At 39.6% G+C, this 12,012-nt stretch overlaps 1 protein-coding gene across 11 annotated transcripts in view; it reads right to left on the reverse strand.

Moving 5' to 3' along the window:
- The window catches only part of Baz2b (bromodomain adjacent to zinc finger domain 2B), a 214,043-nt gene that overhangs the window by 157,825 nt on the left and 44,206 nt on the right, over positions 1-12,012 (reverse strand). For all 11 annotated transcript variants that reach the window (XM_087899994.1, XM_048426208.3, XM_087899990.1 and 8 more), the window contains exon 2: positions 3,674-3,716. The gene's annotated coding sequence lies outside the window, so the exon portion shown is untranslated. The remainder of the gene's footprint in view (positions 1-3,673; positions 3,717-12,012) is intronic.

Here is a 12,012-nt window from a genome sequence, read left to right on the forward strand (position 1 = left end):
TGTGAAAGGTGAGTGTGGCAGCCACACCTGGAACAGTGCTGAGGAAGAGGGAGTCACAGACTGGCCAGTCTAACCTAATCCAAGAAGAGCCTCAGCAGGCGCCGGGGACAGACCCTGCCTCAAAACAGAAGTTGAATGGCTCCTGAAGGAAGACACCAAGGTTGGCTTAAGGTTTTTATATATGCACCTGAACACATGTGTACAAACACACACAGGAACATGCACAAACACACACAGAGAAGTTAGAAATCTATGGAAACATACATGAAAGGGCTACAATGAATATCATAAATTTCGATGTTCGGGAGGTTTTTAGAGTTGATTTCATGTCTCTTAGCAATCTATAAAGGAGCAAGCTACAGTTAACACAAGTAACAAGCAAGGAAGACAAGACATTCTATTTAAGACTGGTGTGATGGCGCATGCCTTTAATCCTAGCACTCAGGAGGCAAACGCAGGCGGATCTTTGTGAGTTCGAGGCCAGCCTGGTCTACAAGAGAAAGCTAGTTCCAGGACAGGTTCCAAAGCCACTGAGAAACCCTGTCTCAAAAAATCAAAAGATATTCTATTTCTATATCAGTCCAATCCTTTCAAACAGACGCAATGCATCACTTCACAGTTCATCGTACCAAGGCATAAAGTTGCAAAATAGCACACGGTGACCTCTAAAACCCATCCTCCTAATTCACCCTGCACCTTAATGTTCAATTACATATGCTAAATTCCTTATTTTCATTTTAATATGAGAAACTTAAAACATTAGGTAAATTAGCACTTTCAGTATGTTTATGATTACCAACAAACACTTGCTGAGAGCAACAGGAAGGTTTATGTACTTGTCAATCCAAAATACAAGAGTCAGATATCAGTAACAAAGAACTAATAAAAATTAAGTGTTAGCAAACTATTAGAGAGAATCACTTTCAATTAGGATGATTAGAGAATACCTCAGAGAGATGACTAAGTATAGACAGGGCATTAGAACGGAGAGCTGCTTTCATCAAAATAATATATGTAAATTTGAAAAGACAGAAAGATATTCTATGTAAAAATAATGATATAAGAATGGCATAAAATTTAATGTAACATGTAGTTTAGATTGGGCACAATGTAAGGTTGCTATTTTTGAGTATTTAATGCATATAGGAATCAAGTAGGACATCAGATTAGAGTACGGGGCTGAACTAGTGAAAAACAGAAGTCACCAAGTATCTTCTGACTTAACTGAGGCTCATGTACAAATTTTGATGGAACTAACAAAGCTCAATCCCTCAAAAGCTCATTGAAATAGTTTTGCTATCTGTGTGGATTGTGCTGTAGAGAGAAAGAATAGTAATTGTAATTTTCCTTTTTTCTAAAAATTGCTAAAATGTTTTAAGGAAAACTATACACACACACACACACACACTCTTCATACATATAAATTATAGAATGTAGTAATGCCATCTGTCTCTTTAGGTTTGAGACAGCTAAAGTGTACAACTTTATCACTATGTCATCTCTTGATGCCAGCTGATGGACCTCTGAACAGGCCCTTGGCTTCCCACTGTCTTGGAAGAAATCAGTCTTTTCCTAACAGTGCTGAATCTCAAGCCAGGCTTGGCAGTTGTGGTAGTTAGAATGTAATTTGCCCTCAGGATCTCATAGGAAATGGTACTATTTAGGAGGTGTGGCTTTTCTGGAGAGGGTACAGCCTCCTTAAATGAAGTGTGTCACTGTGGGGGTAGAATGTTCAGGATACTGCCCAGTGTCTCAGTTGACTTCCTGTTGCCTACAAGATGTAGGACTCTCAGCTATTACTCCAGCACCATGTCTGCCTGCACACCGATCATGCTCTCTGCCCTGATGATAAAGGACTGAACCTCTGAACTGTACACCACCAATTTAATGAAATTTTCTTTATAAGAGTTGCCATGATCATGGTGGCCCTTCACAGCAATAGAAACTCCAAGACAGAAGTGAACTACCCTTTCACTAGCACTCACCATCAATCAGTGTTGAAATCATTCTCCTCTCATGACTACAGGGAGTGAAGAAAGGCTCACAACCATCATCCAAGTACAGTTTCTAACTGCAGTTACTTAATCGCAAAGGAACACTTCTTGTCTTTACTTCATAGCTAACAACACTTGAACAAGGCCTCTTCCTGAAACACTTGGATTAAGAACTGCAATAGCTACTTAATAATTTAACTTGATTATAAAGAAGGGCATGCTATACAGAATGTTTTAGCATGCTGTAGTCAAAGAGCCTATTACATCAATGAAGTTCTGATTATAAAAGAAGACATAACTCAAGGATACAGGACTTGCCTTATATGTGTGGCCAGGATGCCACCCCTACCACAACAAAGAATGAAAACCAAAGAGGAAAGGAGAAGAAGAGAGAGGAGAAGGGAGTGAAAGGGGAGGGGGATGTTCAAGAGAAAGCAAAACTGTTACCATAAGCCACAGTGAAACAAAATAATCATAAAACCTTTAGAGATACAATAAAAATTCTCTAGTCAGTACAAAACAGAAAATTTAAAACAATTTCCAAAAGAAATTCTGAACATGACTACAAAGATCATCTGGGCTTTGCCTTCTATATAACTGTTATACCTCCTAACAACTGTTCCTATGCTTAGTTAACAGATAAAGTATGCTTAAAGTAGGCTCAATAAAAAATTTACTCAAGGGGCTGGAGAGATGGCTCAGAGGCTAAGAGCACTGGCTGCACTTCTAAAGGTCCTGAGTTCAATTCCCAGCAACCACATGGTGGCTCACAACCATCTGTAATGAGATATGGTGCCCTCTTCTGGCCTGCAGGGATATATGCAGGCAGACCATTGTATACTTAATAAATAAATAAATCTTTAAAAAAATTTACTCAAAATCCATTCCTTTGTTACTTATGAAGATACTTTTTTAATGCTGGGAAATTTCATGACTACAATGTAGCCTTTCCTAGTTAAGAATCCTGAAAAAAAAAAAAGAAAGAAAGAAAAGAAAAGAAAAGAATCCTGTACCAGGCCTGGGACATGTCTTAGAATTCATGCTTCCTATGTATAAGGCCAAGGTTCAATCTCAGCACCACCATTAATCCAAAAATCAACACTGTGGATCTAGGAGTTGTTAAGGGCGTACTTATAGGTAACACATTTCCTTGACATACAACAGAAATGAACACTGTAAACAAAGCTAAAGAGAAGAAGCATTTTCTTCAAACATGGCCACTTGGGAGGCTGTATAAGAACATCTGGGTATCGATAAAACTTTAAGGAAAAAGCCTGAGAATTCTTTCAAGTTGCTATGCTTTCATAGCCAGTCCTTAATAATCCATAACTATCTCAAGGAATTTTATTTCTCCAGTTTTTCCCTAATATGGAATAAGCTTAAATCTTTGCCACATTTTGGTAAAAACAAAATGGAAAAAGATGACAGCATGATTCACAGTGAAATATGTATATAATAATTTTAGCTATAAATTAAATTTTCAATTTAAAGCCCTTTAAGGCATTTTGTAAGTATTAAGTAACTAGAAATATGAACTATGAGTCACTGAATATCTAAACATTCAACTGGCTGGTGGGAGAAATTGTAATAGTTTTATGCTATGAATATCTCCTAATTCAATTCCTATTTTCAGAGAAAACAACTCGTCCTTTGAAGCGAAACAGTCATTTTGGTCTTACTGTGATCAATGTGGTCAATCCTGTGACATCACTGTTGAGAAACCTGCAACAGGAAGAAAACAGAATTAGCAAGGAGCTGAGTCTCACTTGAGGAAGTAACTTCAGAACTTGGTCTCTACTCTCCCCACAGTAACCGGAAGCGAAGGAAACACAAACCGGCACGGCATAAATGCACACAAAATGTCTGCCTCTTATTAGTATGGCAGGGCAGGCTTGTTCATAGTCAGCAACACTTCATACTTAAAAATAAATTATAGGACATTTGGGTTACAGGTCTTGTTTACTTCCAGATATTTAAGAAGAAAAGAATCACTGTGTCTTAACTATATCACAATGGGGGACTGACTGTAAATACTTTGATTACCAGCCTTACCTACAGTCAAAATGTCATTTACTGAAAACAGGAGAAATTGCTATACCCTAATCCTTACCATAGATTAAGGGTATCTTTGGGACAAATCCAGTGTAAGCCGTGAACCCAAGGGAACCTGTACACTAAGTCACTTCCTAAGCTATTAATGACTTACAGCTTATCCATGAAATCTGACCTTCTAGAAACTTCTTCATTAACAAGGCTTTATTTAAGACATCTCTTAAATGCTTTAGTATTAAAAAAACAACATACTGTCAGTGTTCTAAGGTTAATAGCTTTCATGTGTTGTTTTAACAAATCCTCATAATAATCCCTTCAAAGAAGCAAAAGATGTGTTATCTTCATTACACACTCATGGAGGAGCTTGCACCAGATTATGTGAACTGGCTCAACAGAAGGAGTGGCCTTTGTCCGTACACTTTCACACAATTCATCCTGTTCCTTTTCCTCATTGTCTTTAACACAGAACCCATTATTGCTATCCTACTAGTTCAAGGTACTGCTCAATGGCTCAGGAGTAAAGATGCTGTTGCTAAGCCCAGGACCACAGTTCAATATCCAGTTGGCAGGAGAAGACTCATGCATTTAGTACTCTGCTTCCCACCCCTATATATACACACAGATACATAAAACCAACAAACAAAGGTTTAAAAGATATTGTTTACCTATATTATCATATGTGTGTGTGTGTGTGTGCGCGCGCGCGGTCTTGATGTCTCTTAGTACTGCCTCACTGAGAACTGAACAGCTACTTTCTTTTTGTGTTGTGAGTTGTGACGGATCTAACCCTCATTCATGATAGCGAAAGTACTCTACCACTGAGCTACACCCTCAGTCTTCCCAACCACGCTATAACTCCACCAGTGCTAGGAGAATTCTCACACTACTTCTTGGGCTTATGAGGTGTTCGGCCAGCTTGAGCTCCACTGCGGCTCTCTGCTGCACTCACACAGTGACAGTGACACGCCCAAGTATAAGAAACTTGTCTCATTTCAAAGCTTAGCCCCTCAGCCTGAAGGAACTGTTCTACACAACTTAGAAAGTTGATTCCTGGGGGCTGGAGAGATGGCTCAGGCAATGCTCTTCCAAAGGTCCTGAGTTCAATTCCCAGCAACCACATGGTGGCTCACAACCATCTGTAATGAGGTCTGGTGCCCTCTTCTGGCCTGCAGGCATACATGTAAACAGAATATTGTATACATAATAAATAAATAAATATTTAAAAAAAAAAGAAAGTTGATTCCTTCACTTCAGCCACGAACTAAAACAAATGGGGTGGAGAAGACGGCTCACCAGGTAAGAGAGCACTGGCACCATTGCTCCAGAAGACTCAGGTTCCATTCCTGGTACCCAAGAGGTACCTCAAAACCATCCATAACTCTAGTTCCAAGATATCGGATAGACTCTTGTGGATTCTAGGCACCAAGCGTAAATACAGGCAAAGTATTGGTGAACATAAAATAAAATACAATAGGAAAATACAGAACTACTGCCATCCTTCTGTCCCACTATGTACTGATAGCTCTAAAGTCCATGAAGGAGGATCACAGGCGCACTGCCTTTGTGCCTGGAACACAGCAACTGTTCATTAATCAGTAGATAAATAAATGAGTGAACAAGCATTTGTGGAGTTAGCTCTTAGTGATCTAGTATGACACCATCATCTATAGAGCACTTTAAATGTAAATGAAAACACAAAATTACTACTGCCTATTTAAGTAAAACAAATAGCAGGCTGATGAACATTTTGAAAGACCATTGCAGAAAGCATTTCAAATGCTTAGATTTTCTGGGTGGTGGTGGTGCATATCTTTAATCCCAGGATCTCTGTGAATTTGAGGCCAACCTGGTCTAAAGAGCTAGTTCTACCATAACCAATGCTATAGAAAAAGCTCTTGTCTCGAAAAATCCAAAATATATATGTTAATGCCTAAATTGAAGGAAACAAATAAAAACCAAACAAGCAAAACAAAGTAGCAAGTGACGGCAAACTGAGGGCTGTAAATTACAACAGGTAATAAGAGTCTGCATAGTTAAGATTTAAAACTTGCAGGAGGAACTAAAACCTTTACTCTCAGCATTCAGGAGGCAGGGAAGGACAGGTGGATCTTTGTGAGTTTGAGGCCAGCCTGGTCTACAAGGGCTAGTTCCAGGACAGCCAGGGCTGTTACACAGAGAAACACTGTCTTGAAAAACCAAGCTTGGTGTGTATATGCATGTGTGGATGAATGTGTTTCTGTGTCCGTGCGTGTGCGTCTACAATGATAATAAAGATCAGAGGACCTCAGATATCACATCGAGTGTCAGGCGCTTGCTTCCCACCTGCTAGAGGCAGGATTCCGCCTTTGCTGTTTGCTGCTATGGACAGCACAGTGTTCCAGGGTCCTCCGACTTCCCCTGCCCACCTCACTGTAGGTGCTCTGGGACTGCGGATGAATACCACAGCACCTGGCTTTATGGGAGTCTGTGGACACTGAGCCATCTCCTTAGTGTAGGTTAGGGAGGAATTCATGTTAAATTAGTAATAACAGCAAAGGCCATTCAAAGCTCTAAGTTCCACAATGAAATAAACACACAGTGGGAGAGCATAGTGGCTTTTGCTTTGAATAGCCCATAAGGTCGTGTGACTATCATTCATTCAAGTGGAGATGATTCCACAAGCAGGTAATTTTTTTTTTTTTTTTTTTTTTTTTGGTCTTTCGAGACAGGGTTTCTCTGTGTAGTTTTTGGAGACTGTCCTGGAATCAGCTCTTGTAGACCAGGCTGGCCTTGAGTTCACAAAGTCGCCGTGTCCCCGTCCCCCTGTCCACTCGTGTCGTGTCTGTCCGTGCCCCCCCCCCCACCGCAGTGCAGAGAGTAAAGGAGTGCGCCACCACCGTCCGGCTACAAGCAGGTAAATTTTAAAATAACATACACGATACTGAAGTGGAAAACTTAATAAGATGTTTTATAGCTTCCATTTCAGTATGGAAGTTCATTAAGTTCTCTAGACTTTGAGTCTGGTTAATTTGGGTATGTGGTATTTTTATTTCCTTGTAAGTCTTTTTTTACAATAACTTTTATTTAAAAATTTTCCCTCTCCACATTCATTTTGGTCATGATATTTTATCACAGCAAGAGAAGGCAAATGAAAACATTTAACAGTCAGAAGTGAGTGCTGAGCACACCAGGGCTTCATGGCTATGTCTCAAAAAAAAAAAAAAGAAAGAAAGAAAGAAAGGAAAAAAGAAGATATAAAGAAAAAGGGAAGGAAGGAAGAAGTAAAAGAAAAAGAAATCATCGATGTAGCTCCCTTAAGGCGCTGTGGAGACCCTGGTAAATGCACAGTGCTCAGGTCACCCCAGTCCCATGACCTTCACTGGCCTTAGTCTCTAGTGTAGCTTAGATAAATCCTTCCTGATAAGTTAGAATCTGAGACCCTCCCTCTTAGGGCTTGGTTCCCACACTTCAGGTTACTTCTTTTTGGACTTGGTTTACTTTTTTAAAAGTATTTTTTAACAGATTTATTTATTATTTACAGTCTTCTGCCTGCATGAATGCCTTCAGGCCAGAAGAGAGCAGTAGATCTCATTACAGATGGTTGTGAGCCACCATGTAGTTGCTAGGAATTGAACTCTGGACCTATAGAAGAGCAGTCAGTGCTATTAAATTCTGAACCATTTCTCCAACCCTTATTTAAACTTTTTTTTTTTTAAAAATAAAACAATCCAAGACTTGAAAATAAGTCATATAAAATTATAGCTCAAATCAAAAGGCAGGTGTTCATCAGGTGAATGGAGAAAGGACAGAATGTGAAGTGGAACTGGGGGATTCAAAGGCGGCTCATGAGAAAACAAAGGAGCAGGATCAGAAGGTTTGCTAACTCAAAGCAGAAAAAAACGGAGAAGACTGCAAAGACGAGGGAAGAAAGAGCCTTCTCTGATGAGGAGAGTGTACTCGGCAGCCTCAAAACAATGTGAGCAGGAGTCAGGAAGACTGCAAACACCTCCATCTAAACCACTCTATCAAAGCAGATCAGAAGAAACTCATAGATGGAGCCCGTCACTGGACTCTGGGTACCCAAAGGGCTGCCTTCAGGGACACCATACCTATCAAACAGGACAAGGGACTGCAACTTGGAAGGAACTTCAAGTGTAAACATGTGTTTCCATGTTGAACTAGGTGATGAGCAGAACAAGCAGATAGTCGTCATTTCTGTCAGTCCTTCCAGGGAGTTAGGTGGACACAGAGAACCATCCTCTGTACCCATGCTCTCCCTTGAATCAATACAATACATGGTAAGAGTCAGTTCAAGAATAACTACACTTTCCACAAAACTCTGTAATTTTGAAGAGGGATTACAATTTGTGTAAATAGATTGAAAGATTTTTGTTTGTTTGTTTGTTTTTTGCTTTTGTTTTTTGAGACAGAGTTTCTCTGTAGCTTTGGAGCCTGTCCTGGAACTGGCTCTTGTAGACCAGGCTGGCCTCAAACTCACAGAGATCCACCTGTCCCTGCCTCCCGAGTGATGGGATTAAAGGAGTATGCCACCACTGCCCGGCTAAAAGAATAGATAAAGTAAATGCTCCATTTTTATTTTTATTTTTTTTAAATTATTTATTTATTATGTATACAATATTCTTTCTGCATGTATGCCTGCAGGCCAGAAGAGGGCACCAGACCTCATTACAGATGGTTGTGAGCCACCATGTGGTTACCGGGAATTGAACTCAGGACCTTTGGAAGAGCAGACAATGCTCTTAACCACTGAGCCATCTCTCCAGCTCCTCCATTTTTATTTTTAAAACATTATGACTATTAAAATATATATACTTAAAATATGCAGTTAAAATAAATATGCTTTACTAAAACGCTAGGCTCACAGTACTAAAAGTAAGTTTAGCCATCCCTCCCTTGTCATAGCATTTTTTACACATGATTTAGCAGGTACTTGCATGAGGGGAAAAACTGCAGAACTGAATTGACTCCAGAGAATAAAACCAGGCAAATATTAAGATTTCTCATAAAATTCAAGTGGCTTTTATAAGCAATAGATAACTCTTTAAAATTGTGTTAAAACTAGGAAATACAATCAAATTACACATATAAAAAGTATTGTTCTATTTTATGAAAATATAATTCAACTAATATATTGGTTATGTACACTGGTGTACAAGTCACTATTATACTATACACAGAAATGCTTCAACTACACTCAGCCTCAGAAAACATATACCAATGTTTCCACCTACAGATGTGAGACAACAATTTTTAATCATAACATAATGAGCATTTTTCTCAAGAAATTAGTAGGTACTACCTTATTTTTTACTCTTGCTCTGTCCCAAATCAAAACTTTAAGTTTTTACATCATAATAATCATTATTGTTTATCTGTGTGTGTTTCGAGACAGGGTTTCTCTGTGTAACAGCTCTAACTGTCCTGGAACTAGCTCTTGTAGACCAGGCTGAACTCACAGAGATCTGCCTACCTTTGCCCGTGCTGGGATTGAAGGTGTGTGCCACAACCACCTGGCCATCATTACTATTATTACTATTATTATTAGAGTGAGTGGGTGAGTGAGTGAGTGTGTGTGTGTGTTTTCATATGCACCACAGCATATATGTGGGAGTCAGGTCTCTCCTTGTACTATTTGGGATGTGGGGACTGAATTCAGGTTATTAGCTTTAGCAGTCGCATGCTTACCCATCGCCCAGGCCTTTTTTATATAATCAATTTTAGTATGCTAACTTAACCTGCATTTGACAGTGTTCTGTAACTTCCCGCAACTACAAAGTTAGGATATTTATGTCTACTGAAAGGACTGAAAGAAATATTCCTACTTATTTTTTTCACCAACCAGTTCAACATGAAAATAAACACTGATCACACCACACCTAGAGTCATTAGAAACAATAGTTACTGTTTATTTTTTTTCCTTGTTGTCCACTATTTTAAGAGGTAGTTATATAATAAAGAAAACCGGAGTTAGAGATGGCTGTGGAGTTGGAGAGGTTGCTCAGTGGTCAAGAGTACTTTCAGAGGACCTGGGTTCAATCCTCGGCACCCACAAGGCAGCTCACAACTGTCTGTAGTTCTAGGGGACCTGAAACCCTCACACAGACATACATGCAGGCAAAACACCAATGCACATAAGACAAAAACAGACAAAATAAATTAAGAAAACCATGGCTGAAGATACCTCTGGGGTATCTTCATACATGTTTGCCTGACATGACATGTATATATGGTCTAGGTCTAAATACCAGAACTGATCCAAATAATCACTTATTTCAGAATAATAATAATAATAATGCACTGCTGAATCTATTAAAGCCATACCAATACCAAATTAAAATGATGCTCGTAAATATTTGCTGTTTTAGTTCTTTTAGAGAGTGACAGCAAGTCTCAGTATATGCTCAATAAACACAAGGCACTGAGTTCAAGCTCCAGAAGAGCTGAGAGAAGAAGCACCTCAGTTCTGTGGGGCTTTTTAAAGAATATTTACTTCAGTTAAATAGTTCCAAATCTGGAGAAAAGGAATTATCTTTTTAACTTTCATTTATTCTTATTTTTTGTGTATGTGTGTTATGCCCAAATCTGTGGGGTTCCCACAAAAGCCAACAAAGGAGACCAAGTCCTGTATTTTTTCGTAAAAGCAAAGAGCCTTTATTTTAATCAAGTTTGTAAACTTGGTCCCTCTGCACGTCCAACATATTGGAATAACCAGAGAGCCCTGAGCTCAATTAGAATTGGGTTTTTACAGCAGCATAGGTGGGAGTGAGGGGTTTCTGAGGTTCAGGACCTCTGATTGGCTGACATTCTGTCTAGGGGTGTCCTGTAGAGGTTTGCTGGCAGGTGATCCTAGCTACAGTGGTTGGAATGCCAGACATTTCCCTTGAATGGTCTGCTCTTGGGTGGGGGTCAGGCAATATATCAGCCTGTGGTTCCTCTTGCAGCCAGGCTTGGTCTCAGGGTAAACTCCAGACTCCATTTAAATTCATCAATGGCCAGAGTCCCAGGTGATAATGGTTGGAAGAACTTCCTTTGGGTGACCTGCCCAGACTTAGATCATCATGGCTGGCCCCCACATGTGTAAGTAACTGCATGAACGGATGTATGTGTACCAGGAGCATGCCTGATACCCACTGAGGACAGAAAGGGATTCTGGGGCAGTCCTGAACCACCACGTTGAGTGCTGGAAACTGAACCCAAGTCCTCTACAAGAGCACCAAGTACGCTTAAAACCTTAAGCCAACTCCCCAGGTCCCCCCCAAAAAAACTATCTTATCTTCAAACAATTACCAATTTTAACTTTAGGGGAAAATATAAAACATTTATTTTGTCAAGGAACCCATATGTTTATAAATGTTTATCCATGGTGTTTATAAAGAGAAATATTCTCTGTTTGAGAGAACTGGGGCTTTTGTTGCTACTGGTTTTAATTTTGAGGACAGTAGCTCACTCTGTTTCCAAGTTAGTGAGGCCTGGCCTCAAGTGATCTCCCTGAGTATTTGGAATTACAGAAGTATTCCACCACACCCAGGTGAAGTGTGTTTCGGAATTCTTCAGATTGCAACACTGTTACATTTCAGTCTGCTTTACTATATTCAGCTAGGTGAACTTGCTACAATTCCTTTGCCTCTGTAAGCAATGCTAAGGACTAAAATCTCAACAGAACAAAGAAAGCAATAAGGTGATCTTATTAGCACTTTGGAATAGTTTTGGCCATAGGGAACGTCACTTGCCAGAAACTTCCTGTTTCCTGTGGTATATCAGAAAAAAAAGCAAGCAGCTTTAACAGCAAGACAAAGTTGTAGCTTTGTGATTTTTGATTGTTAGAAACAGATTACCCTATATAACACAGGCTAGCCTTGAACGCATCTTCTTATCTCACCCTTCCAAGAGCCTGGATCACAGCTTTCCACCGCACACATTTAAGGCAGAGTTTTAACTAAGAGATTAGCGTGTAGTAGGAAGTCTG

The sequence above is a fragment of the Myodes glareolus genome, chromosome 21 (genome assembly GCF_982192425.1).
Source record: "Myodes glareolus chromosome 21, mMyoGla1.1, whole genome shotgun sequence".
NCBI classification, from domain to species: Eukaryota; Metazoa; Chordata; class Mammalia; order Rodentia; family Cricetidae; genus Myodes; species Myodes glareolus.